Source organism: Centruroides vittatus, unplaced genomic scaffold, assembly GCF_030686945.1.
Source record: "Centruroides vittatus isolate TY-2023 unplaced genomic scaffold, ASM3068694v2 contig_484, whole genome shotgun sequence".
Classification (NCBI taxonomy): Eukaryota; Metazoa; Arthropoda; class Arachnida; order Scorpiones; family Buthidae; genus Centruroides; species Centruroides vittatus.
In genome coordinates, this window is record NW_027122274.1 from 1588880 (window position 1) to 1603960 (window position 15081).

General features: G+C 32.7%; 1 pseudogene; it reads left to right on the forward strand.

Moving 5' to 3' along the window:
- The window catches only part of LOC136977999 (potassium voltage-gated channel protein Shaker-like), a 145253-nt pseudogene extending 130881 nt beyond the window's left edge, over positions 1–14372 (forward strand).
- The last annotated feature ends 709 nt before the right edge of the window (positions 14373–15081 follow it).

A 15081-nucleotide genomic window follows, 5' to 3' on the forward strand; every position in this document is an offset into this window, starting at 1 on the left:
CTCATTTTAACAATTATATCTACGTCATTATTCACTCAAAATGAAGATTATTAAATTGATCCGAAAATTCAAATCCGAAATTAAATTTTTTACTTTTACTATTTTATAATTCTTCAATAGCTCTATGCCTACAACTTAAAAGTCAGAAAATTTTGATGAAAAGTAATTTTATTTGACGAATTTTTCATTAAATAATTCGTAAATTCGGTTCCTTGGAACCGTTTTGCGTTAAATGAATGGAAAAAGACAAAACTGAACTACTATTTAGATTGTAGAAAAAAATTTAAAATGTAAGAATTAATCAGAATATTAAGAAATTGAGTCAACGTTTGTTTAATATGCCAAAAGTTAAAAGTTAAAGTGTAAAATTATTTAAATTTCAAAATTTAAATTATTTTACATGCTTATTTTGTCAATGAAATTTAAAATCAAGATTTATTCTAATGGAAGGTTAACGCTAATTTCTATTTTATTACCATCGATTACAATTAAATTCCAATACTGATTTGAAATTAATCATCACATCCCATGTTTACAACAATATTAGCAGACAACAATTATTAAGCAAACCTAGCGCTTGCTTTATATAAATAACAACTGAAATTAAAGAAAAAGTAAAATGTGCTGTACATTAATTTCAAAATTATATTAGAAAAGACTTTTAGTATCCTATTCCCAAAATAGTTCTATCACATATCTATTAAATTAATAAATACAAAATATATCTTAGATCAATTTTTGCATGAAAATCACAAAATGCACCTATTATACTGAATCTCAGTAGAATAGGTATATTTTATGTTAATTATCACACTGGAAGCAGAAATAGCAAAACACAATAACTTAATTAATTAATTAAATATGGCTGCCAGAGAAAAAGCCAGTAACTAACAGTCATCCCACTTGAATAATCTACCGCAGTGATTCCCAAAGTGTGCGCCGCGGCTCCCCGGGGCGCCGAGATGCCGTCATAAGGGCGCCGCGAAATATTCAATTAAACAATTCGGCAATTTTCTTGGAATTTCCAATTCTCGAAATTTTGCGCCAACAATCGTGTATGCTGACAAAATTCCAAGAATTTAGCAACTTTCGAGTCTTTCATTGTTTTCTTTCTCCACCCATGCTTTAGTGGTTTAGTCACTAAAGCTTGGGTGTGGAGCTAGACGCTAAGCGTGGGTAACGCAGTACCAAGTTGGATTTCTGTTCATTCGTTGTCACCATCTTAGTGTTTGCATTAGTTTTTGTTTGTTGGACTAACGACTAACTTAACAGTGTGGTGGTTAAGTTAATTTTCAAAAGTTATTTTTCTGATCACCCTAAAAATGGACAAATTCTTATTAAACTCGAATAATAAAGATAGTGCTGAATCTAGAGAGGATGTTCCAGAAACAAGTGGCAAGGGTTTCGAGAGGCGAAAACGTCGTGACAGTTATTTGGATTTTGGCTTTACATCAATAAACGAAAATGATAAGGAGAGACCACAGTGTGTGTTGTGTATGAAAGTTTTGGCACCAGAATGTATGCTTCCAAGTAAGTTAAAACGACATTTAGAAACCAACCATTCTAACTTTGTTGGTAGACCTCGCGACTTTTTTACCAAAAAGTTAATTGAATTAAAACAACAAAAAAGCAGCATTTTTAAACATATGTCAATACCAAATAATGCTTTGCTAGCATCATACAAAGTTGCATATAGAGTTGCTAAGTGTAAAAAGTCCCATACCATCGCAGAGCAACTCATTCTACCGGCTGCTGTAGATTTAGTAAACATTATGATTGGCGAGACGGCGGGAAAACTGCTTTCAAAAGTCCCTTTGTTTAACAATACCATTAGTCGCAGAATTCAGCACATGGGGAGGATCTTAATATACAATTAATTGAAAAATTAAAAAAAAGTGAATTTGGATTACAACTCGATGAGGCCACAGTAATAATAAGGACGCACACTTGATTTGTTACGTACGGTTCTTAGATGGTAATTCAATCGTTGAGGACCTTCTCTTTTGTAAAAGTATTACTGGAAGTACAAAGGCTCACGATTTGTTCGAGATCCTGAATATATTTATGGTTGAAAATAATTTAGAATGGACAAAGTGCGTTGGTGTTTGTACTGACGGTGGTCGTTCAATGTCCGGCTCTTATGGAGGATTGCAGGCGCTTATTCGAAACAAAGCTCCAGATTCAGTTTGGACCCATTGCATCATTCACAGAGAAGCACTGGCATCAAAGTATATGAGTCCTCCACTAAATATAGTTTTAGAACGTGTAGTAAATATAGTAAACTATATAAAAATTCGGCCACTGAAAGCAAGATTTTTTTAAAAAATGTGTGAAGATATGGGAGCCGAATACACATCTTTGTTGTACTACTGCCACTCACGATGGCTCTCTCGCGGAGGTGTATTGTCTCGTACGTTCCAATTACGGCAAGAAATATACGCTTTCCTTGAAGAAGAAAAACATGAGTATGCCAAACACTTTGTGGAAACAGACTTTTTGATTAAACTCGCATATCTATGTGATATTTTTGAAAAGTTAAATTCGTTGAATATCTCCTTACAAGGACGCAATATGCACATTTTAAAGCAAACAGAAAAGATTTCAGCTTTCAGAAAAAAATTACAGCTATGGAAAATAAAAATTAATAAAGAGTGTATCAGTGATTGTTTTCCCTTGTTGCACCAGTTTGTAACCTCCAATGAAATTAATTTGTCTTGCAATATAAAATCCATTTTTGTTGATCTTATAAATCAGAAAGCTTATCAAAGTTGATCAGAGCTTATAAAAAAGTTCGAAAAATACTTTGAAGCAGATATTGATAAATTTACATGGATTCAAAACCCATTTAGAGCCAAGACTCCATCTGAATTTACTTCTTTAGAAGAAGAATCTCTTATTGACTTGTCTTGCGATAATACTTTAAAGTTAAAATTTGGTAGCATGGAACTTTCTGATTTTTGGATATCAGTAAAAGAGGAATATCCACTGCTTAGTGGTAAAGCTCTACGAATATTAATTCCGTTTGCAACATCCTATTTGTGCGAAGCTGGGTTTTCGGCAGTCGCAGTAATAAAAAGTAAATATCGCTCGAAAATTAACGTTGAACAAGAAATGAGGGTCGCCATATCCAATTTTATTCCGAGATTTGAGAAGTTGTGTAGTGAACATCGAGCCCATCCATCCCATTAATAATTTTAATAATGTTAATCAACAATAAACGTTCAATAAATTGTTTGTGAATTTAAAATTCGTGTTTAATTTATTTTTCAACTAACCTAACCACATGGTGGTTGTCCAGTCTCAATATAGATATTACCGAAACAGTTGAAATTAGATATTTTATATTATCCCAAGGAAAATAGTAAGTATCTGTTTTTAATTTTTCGCTGTTAAATGGATAATCGCTTTTGAAAAGGAAAGTTTTCCAATTTTTCAAGTAAGTCAAAAATTTAGGGCGTATAGATGAAGAAAGTCAAAAAATTTAGGGCGTAGATGTATTAAGGGCGCCGCGAAAAAATGCGATTATTTAGGGAGCCGCAAACCGAAAAAGATTGGGAACCTCTGATCTACCGCACACACCGTTACATGAAGCGACCCTTCGTGGCTAACTATAAAGTAAGATAAATCCGTTAACACTCTTCCTTGGCTTACTGTCTAAAGTTTGTACCTCTAAGGAAATGATACTTCACATCAATGTTCAATGTGTTTTGTTCTTTCTGAAGTCTTTTGATCGTTATGCAAGTGAATTGTTCCTTGATTACCAACTTGAATATTGGTATTCCTTCCAATTAACGTGAATGCATAACCATTTATTAATTTGCGATCGGTTGGATCACTGCCAACGTCTGAATCCCTGAAGCCTTGCAAAGATGTAAATTAGTTTTCTAGCAAATGATTTATTGCAAACGCAATGTCCAGTATTGTAATAAACGCTATGTACTTCACTTTCCAATAATTCGCTGACAGAGTTCAATATTGTCTTATTATTCAATATTTTGGTCCATTGAAAACAGGAGCAAAATATGAATATTTTGAAAGACGTAAAAAACTGAGTTTTAAGAAGTTTCCTATTTCCAATGCAGTTGAAACAAATTTCGAGTTTTTCATTCCACATTTAATTAATACTTCTCCAATGTACTTTGTTTGATCTAGTAATACTACGTTATTTTCTATTGTTACTCGAATTGATAACATATTCTTCATTTTATCTAAATACTTGACTAAACGTCTTTGTTAAATATTCAGTGAATTCTTCGATACATTTCTTCTTAATTAATACGAAAATATCATAACGTAAATTGCAATTATTCTTTTTCATTTAATATCAATATATACACATGCATCACTTTTGAATCTCTTAAAACAAAACTTCTTCAGATAATTATAAATCTCCTTATACCATTGTCTTCCTAATTGTTTCAAACAATTGATACATTTATAAGCATCACAGATGAAATGTTTTGGTGTTGACAGATTCGCTTCATCCTTGCTTAACTCTTCCCATTCGGGTGAAGGCTCCATAATAATATCTTCATTTAAGTGTCCGTACATAAAAGCTGTTACAAAATCAATATGATAAAACTCGAAATCAAATCTAATTCCATTTGCTATTAGTGAACGTGGTCTATATTGTTCGAGTAGTCTATACCAGTGTTTCTCAAACTTTTTGGACCGCGACCCCCCTTCTGCACTTAAAAATTTCAAAGAACCCCCGAAGAATGAGTGTGTCGAAAAACATCCCAGATGGAGGGGGTTAGGCTCGTATTTAAATATTTATATTCTTTTTATTATTTATATGTGCAATTTATTTAAGTAAAAATTATTTTATATAGTTTTATTTCTATTATTTCTAAACCTGAATCCATAGTAAATTTATAAAATATTTGAAAAAAATTGATCTAGAATCACTTTTTCAGCGACCCCCAAATATTTTTCACGACCCCCTTGGGGGTCGCGATCCCCACTTTGAGAATCACTGGTCTATACCAAGAGTTTGGATATTATTTAGAACAACTAGTCTCGTTCCATATTTATCCAAATTATCATTCATATCAAACTTTTTCTTGACTTTTTCATATCTATTTGCATTTAATGATTTTACGAGGAGTCAGTGGCGTAGCGTAGTGGGGGCGGCAGGGGCGGCCCGCCCCGGACGGCACTTTTAGGGGGCGGCAATTTTTCACAATAAATATACAATACACGTTACACCTGTACAGGGCCGGATTATGGAATAGGCAAAGTAGACAAATGTCTAGGGCCCGTAATCCGGAGGGGCCCGGCTTCAGTGCAGAAGATTTCTCTGTTTCGATTTCGAAACTCGAATCGATATTCGATAGGACAGAAAAGGCTGTATTTAACAACTCTTACTAAGCTCCGCCCGACTAGCCATTACCTAAAAAAAAAAAAAAAAAAAAACAGGTCAACAGCCACCTGTGCGTCAGAAGTAATGTACGCCACGGGATCTCTCGCGCCATCTAGAAATATTCCTAGGGCCGCGTCTCGTGGTAGTACTGATGTATGGATGGTTATGATTTATTTTCTAAATCTACACTTATACGTCGCGACATCGCATATTCGATATAGCGTTCAAGTTGCTCGAGTGCGAAGATATTACAATTCAATAGTGTTTTATAAAAGAGTTAAAAAGTTATGGGGGTGACACCACGATATCCGCACCGGGTGTCACCCATGCTAGCTACGCTAATGTCACATTATATGAGATTTGCTTAGATGCAACTTATTTAAATGGGGCCCCAATTTAAATTTTGTCTAGGGCCCGCTAGAGGCTTAATCCGGCGCTGCACCTGTACAATACACAATAATGATGATTGTTCTTTGCCGAAAAGTTCTTTAGAATTACTGTATATTTTAGTGTTTTGAATTGAGATACCTATATAAGAGGGCGGCAAAATTTTCCTCCACCCCGGGCGGCTGACACCCACGCTACGCCACTGCGAGGAGTTGGACGTTCGACCAAAATCCGTGTTTCATTTCTTTTCATTCCTAATTTCTTTCATCGCATCGATGAAATATTTCTTATCAGGCACTGAAAATGCTTATTCAATTGTCCGGGATCAGCACTTGATTTGCCTGAATTTGCTTGCAAATTTATATCATTTTTACTAGCTAACTTACATGTTCGAATCGCCTCAGTCCTATTTCGGGAATATCAAGTGGCGACAATGTCCGATCTTCATCGTAATTGTTATTATTATTCTCAAACAAACCAAATGAATTTGTTTCTTCTAGTCTCTTCGTGCTTTCATTTTCCACGTCAAGGATTATATCCTCGATCAAAATTTCTTCAGCAGATTTATAATGCGTATAGCCCGAAAAATTATGCTCTTAAAAAATCGAAAATGTGTGTTTATAATATTCTCTATAAAGCTTAAAATATTCCCTAAAAACATGAAAATATTCTAAAAAAATTCATGAGCTCAAACATGTTTTGATTATTTTTTCCCTTATATTAGTTTATTTACAAAATCAGTGACATAGAATATAAATTTTTTTTAGCTTACAATGCATAGCAAAGATGTTGCTTCAAGTTCTCAGTTCTAACGTTTATTCTGTTCTTCATGAGTGCTGCATATCGCGAAAAACTTCTTTCGACGTCACATGAAATAATAGGAGCGAAAACGAATGAAACTACTTCCGAAGGTGAAAGGAAGAAGCGTCTCCTTTTCCATTTTTTAAGTTTTGGCTAGCTCCATAATTTTTTTCCATCCCTTATTTTTACTTAGAACAAATTTGAATTTTTCTTCCATCTTTTTAGCTATTGTTCCTTGAATTTCGCCAAGTCTCTCTTCAACGCTTCCAATTAAACTGACAGCTGTACATAACGGCATCATTTCTTCCAATGTTACTATAGTATTTTTTTGAAAAAATTAAAATTTGTTTTGTTGAAATTTAATTCACGTTCAATAGCTCTTTCTCTAAAACAACTCTGGGTATCTTCTATACTCACTGCATCATCCGGGTCAAAGTTCGAAATGATTCTTTTTTCCTATGTAATTATTAGCATACCAACAGGTAGCATTTATCCAGATACCCAATCTGGTTATTTCAGATTCGTGAGGCAATGAGATTCGCCAGTTACTGTAAAAAAGCCTTGTCTTTTGATGCCCTTTCATAAAATTATTTTCCATACTTAACATTAATTAATTAATGTTTGAAAAACTTTCATATACTTTTTCACAAACATGATTTAATGCTTGTCTATACATAATATGAAGCATTTTACAAACATTCATCTCCTCTCCCGCTTTCACCATATACTGCATCTGTTATAAAAAGAACTCTTTCATTATTGAATCCCCACTGGTCATAAAATATACATTGCGTCATTAACTGTTTTGTCACTTGTTGAGAGATTAGTTTGCTCAACAAATGCTGCATGAATTAAATCAGCCTTCATCTGCCTCCTCAGTACTAAATGTTGAGTCTAGTGCTCCGATAATGATGTTTACTACAAACCTTCCAATAAAGTCGACATTTAACAAAACAGTTTCTTTTGACCTGTCCTGAACTGATTCAATAAATCTGTCAGACATCCCAAGTAATACTTTCTTATAGTGGATTCATCAGATGTTTTTACTTTTTTAATACAAGATACAAAATGTCCTCGGATATCTGTCTTCACAATCACCAGCAACAAACAATATTCATCTGCAGAGGCGACCTTTTTATGGGGGTTACGTCACTGCAATAATGCAAACAGATTAAAACGTCTTCTGATGACATTGTCATTGTTAAAAAAACAAACAAATAGTTAACAACGGATATCTGAAGACATTTTGTATTTTTTATATTTTTGTATTTTATTTAAAATGTAAAATACTGTCGACCAATTTGAAATGAGGTATTTTTACTCCACAATATTTCTATGTGAATCCTTTAAATTCTTTGTTCTTTATAAATTAATTATATTAGCACTGATCGTAGCGGCACATAAATATTCTAAAAATAGAGACTTTGATGATTCCAGTTTATTTCTGTCAACATTTAAAGTTGTTTTCCTATTTTTTCGGTATAATCAGCCAGGTGAGAAGCTGTAAAAAGGTGCTGAGTAATTTCTAACCGTTTCTCGCACGAAATAGCCTTGTTACAGGGTGAAATAGAAGCACCTCATTATTAGTGGAAAATATATTTACTCCGAACTCTGCCACATATTTCCTACATTTAACTTCTAAGCTTGCCTTTGGTTTAACCATAATTTAAACATAAGGAATCTGTCTAAACTGTGAAACAGAAAACAAATTTAACTAGTACGCAGAAAACTAATAATTGTAACAGTAACTATAAATATGTACTAATAATAACGCAAATTATAAGTAAAACAGAGAATTGAGCGAAGAGTTCTAATTTCGATTTCGGTTCAAAATTTAAAATTAGTGCAAAACCATTTTTTAAATATACAGGTATCCTTGCTTAATGCAGGATTTGATTAACGTGCAAAATTAATTGCGGCAATCCTTTTTTATACGTAACAAAAGTTTTAATTAACATGGATTTACTTAACATAGATATGTTTTTCTCAGCAAATAAAGTGATAGTGATTTGCTATTTGCGTTTATTAAAATAAAAATATTTGTTATTAACCGAAAATTTGTTCTAGCTTGCGGTGATTGTTCGGTCGAATACCGAGATACCACTGTATTTGATTAACGCGATTTTGATATACGCGATAGCATCGAGAGATTAACCTCGTTAATCAATGGATACCTGTATTCTAATACTCGTAATCATCAAACACCGAGTCATGCATAACAACGCCTGTTTTTTCACATTCAGCAACATCATTCTGCTGCGGCATATGTTGTACAGTTGTACATATTAGTGATGGATAGCTTGTCTTTTAAAATAAACTTCTTATAAGTTTGAAAGGCATTCTCTTCCATTAGCGCCTAAGATTTTAAGTCTAACATTTAATTCATTCTCCACACTTCTAAATGCATCGAATTGTTCAAAGACCTCGTTCTTTGTCTTAAAAACATAAACTTTGACGTAACGGAAAAATCCTGAATGAATTTAATGAAATACGTTTCTCCTTCTAAGGACGAAAGTTCCAATTTTTCCACATCAGAATGAACCAATTGAAGTAAATGTGTAGTTCTCGTTGAGTTCGTTTTACTAAATATCTTGGTTTTCATCTTCGCTTGTATGCAGACTTCGCAAATATTTTGTCAGCATTTTTTACCTTAAAATTTTATATTTTGTTTAACGCTCTCATATTTAAATGGCTCAATCTTTGATACCACGATATCATTTCTTCTGTTCCTTTTTGTATTTCACAAACAAAAATTTTTGCAACTATCTTTTCATGAATGTAGTACAGTCTGTCTTTCTTTGCAGTAGTGATTATCGTTTCTTCATCTTGGTCAGTAACGGTTATCTTTCTTCTACCAAAAATTGTATGAAACCCTTTGTCGTCGAGTCTTCCAATTGAAAGCAAATTTCAAATTTACTTTGAATGATAGGACACAAAGAGAATCTTCTATAATGAATTTCTGACCACCATTTTCTTCTGAGAGTTTGACTAATATTTTTCATTTGCCATTCGTTTCGACTGTCTCATTGTTTGCGATTTCAATTGTAATCGAATGTCCTTCAATTTGAATAAATTTGTTACTAAATATAGACATATGATGGGTAGTCCCATCATCTGCTATCCTAATAGTTTCAGTATTTTTAACATCACAAGCGCTTTCATCAGCTTTGACTATTTGTGTCTTGTGGAAAACTTTAGTACACATAGTTCTTGGTTTCACATCGTTTTCAACTTTTGTGGTTGTATAGGTGTTCGAGTGTGTCGTCATATGAGGGACTTCACATTTAATGCTCGTGGAAGGACAATTGAGAATTCGGTAGTTCAGGTTCTGGTTTTTAATTCAATAAACAATCTTTTGCAGTAGGTCCAATTTCTCCGCAAATGAAACACATAAACACAACTATTTCTTTGTTAACTTCGTAATTTCGATGATTTTAATGGTATTTGTTCGAAATTATTTTCTTTCGGTTTAATTTTTTTCCCTCGATAGACTTAACGCGTAATACCAAAGCATGGTTTTCATCCGGACTGTTTAATTCCTTCTTTAGTCTCAAAATCTTCTTTTCTGCAATAATGAGACGACTTTTAACGTCCGAAATGAAGTTTCTCTTCTTGTTATTCCAAATGCAATTCTAGGAGTTCATATTCTTGTTGTAAATCAATTAATAATATGTAAGCTAATTAGCATTCATTAAATTTCATGTCAGATGTATCAATACTATTAATAATATACAATTTTCGTGAAATAAAGTCGTTCACTGATTTTTCTTTTTCATACAAAATAGATCCTAAACCGGTTATAACGTATATATCACACCATGTTTTATGTAAATTTTCTCAAAAGCTTTCCACATGTCTTTTGCAGAATTTTAATGTTTAACGTCTTTCAAATTAATGTTCGTTACATATTGTTAAAATTATACATTGCGTATGTTTCGATTTAAAATCTTTTGCGCTTCCTCTGGGTTATCAAAGCCAGTGTCAATGGCCTCCAAACAATTCTTTTCTTCTATAGCTCTTTGAAGACAAAATGGCCAGCTGTTAGAATTATCTTCATTCAAACGAACAATATGAAAATCATTTATTATAGCAGGTATTATCTTAGTTGGTTAATTCAGTTCTCAGTCACACATAATTCTTAAATTAACAATGTAAGTTTCTCTTTTCTACTTATTACATTAGATTATAGTTACTCCTACCTTGATTACTATGTACGAACTTCTTTCAAACGCTTAAGATGACCAAAATCTTCCTACCACGAGTGTATTTTCCCTTAAGTTCAAATTCTCCTTTTCCTTGAATATCCAGAGCTCATAACCTGTTGATCATCACAATAGAAGCAGAGTTTTAAACAAACAGAATAATTTTATTAAATATGACTGCCAGGCAGAAAGCCAGTAACTAACAGTCCGGACTTGAATGAACGGCGCACACGCCGTTAGAGGTGGGTAATTCCGGTCAGAACCATTCTGGTCTCGAAACTACTAGAAATTGCATACCGAATATCGAAATAATTCCGGTCAGAACTACTAACATGTTCTTCATTTTGTTCTATCTGGATTTGAACTTGAACTAAAGAAAATGTTCCACATTTTTCTCACAGTCCCAGAGAATGATTATGTTAAATTTGGAGCAGCTCAACCAAAAAGCAAAAAACAGAAAGACACAAGCATTCTACTATATATATATTGATATATAACTGACGAGGAACCGTCTAGTCCAACAGCAATTCCGATGGAACATAATGGTTGAGAGGAACCATCTACTCAGATACGTCGAGTGACGTACATGACTAGATGGTACGTCACCGGGCCCGGGGAAAATTTACGTGCGCCCAAGTATATAAATTATTTGAAACTTTATTTTGAGTTTTTATAGGTATTACTTTTTTTTACAAAATATAGATAACAGTTATTGTTAAGCACTATATTACAACAGCTCGTGAAAAAACAAATTGTGGGATAATGTCCTAGCCCTGTGAATCCCGAGGACTTTTACCCCATCATTCCCCTCCTACCGTCGGCCCTGCATCTAGTCTAACTGTTCCGACAAAACTGTCTATTCCAATAGAGTAAGCAGTTCCGACGAACCGTTCCATCAGAATAATTTCGCATTCGGATCAGCTGTAACAATTATAGTTCCAGAAGCGGAACTGGATTTCCCACATCCATATACCGTTACATGAAACACCCTTTAACAGCTATAACAAAATCACATACAGTAAGACACAATTAATTAACCCGTTAAAATTTTAATTTCTGTTTCATTTTCGCTTTTTATAAATCTTTACTCTGAAATAAGGTCATCCTGACAAACACAGAAAAGAAAATAATTAAGCAATTCTATATAGGCTTTTCGATAATTATCTAAATCGTTCAATTAAATCTATGTATAAAATGAATTTAGAAAGACAATTCAATATATTTTAATCTTAAATAAGTTTATTCGTTAACGAATACGTAAATAATGTGAACAAATTTCTTTGTGTAATAGATTGCATATAAAATGTAATGTATTCCATAATTGGGTATTAATATTTCGTCTTAAATATAAATAAAACTTCCTTTGAAAAGAAAAAGATTAATTATATTTTTTATTATAATAGTTGTATATTTTTTAACCTTTCATAGATTAATCTTACGTTTATAAAAATAATAAATAATTTTCTCTTATTTGCGAATTTACTTGATATATCATTCACAGCAGCTGCGCCTTTACAACAAAGTATGTAAACTTGACTAATTCTTTTTCATAAAACTTTGTTCATAAAACTTTTCCCTAATGAAAATTGGAGTACTGTTTCTAATAAGAAATTATATAGTATTAATTAAGCAGCAATGTTTAAAATTTTTCAATATAATCTAAACTTGAAACAAAACTAGGAAAAAAAAAGATGGACGTTTACCCCATATATCATCTCAGCATGTAAAATTTTATACAGTCTTCCAATAATGCATTCATCAACTTGCTCCAAATGGAAGCCAATAATAGTTTGTTATCTACTTCTAATCTTTCTATTCCTTCCCTTAGGTTACGGCCCAAGTTGAATACAGGCGATACCCGAAGAAATGATGGACAACAGATCCCGTCCACCGACTATGTGTCTTCGTCAACTATGCCTGCCTTTGAACCTATTCCTCATGATCATGACTCCTGCAAAAGAGTGGTCATCAATGTCAGCGGACTAAAGTTCGAAACACAATTAAGAACTCTCAATCAATTTCCGGACAGTCTTTTGGGAGATCCTACTCGGCGGATTCGCTACTTCGATCCAATAAAGAATGAATATTTTTTCGATAGAAACAGGCCGAGCTTTGATGCCATCTTATATTATTATCAAAGTGGAGGAAGATTAAGCAGACCTGTCAATGTTCCTTTGAACGTATTTTCAGAAGAGATAAAATTCTATGAATTGGGTGAAGCAGCTTTAAATAAATTTCGCGAAGATGAGGGCTTTACGAAAGAGAAAGAAAAGCCACTTCCCAAAACCGAGTGTAATAAAAAATTATGGATGATATTCGAATATCCGGAGAGTTCACAATGTGCCAGAATCATAGCTATTATCTCAGTAATAGTTATTATCACGTCCATATTCATATTTTGTATAGAAACATTACCAGCATTCAAACATTACCGTCTATTAAATACCACAGATAATGTGATAATGGTTGTGGAAGTAGAAGCGCCGAAAACATCTGATCCATTCTTCATCATTGAAACGTGTTGTATAATTTGGTTTACATTTGAGCTGTTAATAAGATTCATAACTTGTCCTAACAAAATTGCCTTTTTTAAAGATCCAATGAATACCATTGATTTAGTTGCTATCATTCCATATTTCATGTCATTAGCTACAACGGAGATAGAAGAAGATAATTCAAATACACGAGAAATCCAATTTCCGCTTTCTCTTGATGAAAGAAACGGAAGTGATCACACAAAATCTATAGCCACATTAAGAGTTATTCGTCTTGTTAGGGTTTTTCGAATATTCAAATTATCAAGACATTCTAAAGGTCTACAAATTCTTGGAAACACGATAAGAGCTAGTTTAAAAGAACTAGGAATGCTCCTATTTTTTTTACTAGTCGCTGTGATATTATTTTCTACTGCTGTTTATTTTTCTGAAGCACACTACGAAGCTTCTTATTTTAAAAGCATTCCCGATGCCTTTTGGGTAGTTCTTACCATGACGACAGTAGGTTCTGGGGATGTTATGCCTTTGGGATTAATGGGCAAGATTGTTGGCACTGTGTGCGCTATTGCTGGAGTTTTGACAATTGCACTTCCCGTACCCGTTATTGTTTCCAATTTTAACTATTTTTACAGCAGAGAATTTGATCAAGAAGAAATGATGTCAGATAATTGTAGTCACGTTACAAGCTGTCCCTACCTACCCGGAATAGTTGGAAATTAAATTAAAACGAGAATCAATAGCAGATTCGATATCGGACATCAGTGGTTCAAAAGATGCAAATTATTTCAATGAAAAATCTCAAAAAGTACCTAATGGTGTACTTCCGCACAATAATCAAACTTCTGACGCATTTGAATCAAATGTCTGATATCAAATTACTAAGATGTTTTTGCCATGCATTATTTATTTATCCTGCTTAAGCAAATTTAATCAAAAATTGATTCAGCTATTAATTTATTAATGTCATCATCAATATTTGCAATAAAAAATGATGCTATTTGGAGATGTGAAAAAAGTAAGCTTCTTAATAAAACATCTGGAATAATGCATTGTTAATGAATAATAATGTTTTCGATTAAACTTTATTTATAATTTAGCTTGAATGCAATAAGTATAAAAACGATGTAGAAAATTATTACATACAGAGAAATTATCTTTAAGCAAACATGTGAAGATTCCTAAATAAAAATATAGAAATGTGCTTAAGAAAAAAGAAAAGTATTTTATAATATTTTGGCATAAGTAAATTCAACTGGAGATATCAATCAATAGATAATTTTTTAAAGAACGAGTCGGCAATTTTGGTTTTTAAATGATGAAATCTTATGTAAATACGCGTGTTCATTTTGAATTTATTAGCATATTTCCGACTTCATACCAATATACTCCATAATCCATTAAAATAAAATAATTGCTATTCATTATTGGAAATATCTGCATATACTAATATTCCATTAACAACTGTATTGCTTTTAAGGAAGTCTACTTAAATTACGAAATATTTACAAAATTTAAAAAAAGCAAGCTCGTTATTAAAACATCTATATGAAACAGATTAAGTCTACCAGATGTTTATAAGATCTAAATATTACTCATGAATATCATGAATATTACTCTCAAGACAAATAACTTAACTTTTTGTATATAACTAAAAAATATTATAATACATCAAATTTAATAATGAACTCTTGAAAGAATACATGAATTATTCATGCTATTTGCGAACAAATAGCTGGGATCGATATAGACTGGAATAGATATTAATCAAAATGAATATTGTCTCCATTCTGAGTTACATGTAATTTAATTAATTTGAATTTATAACATGTTTCTA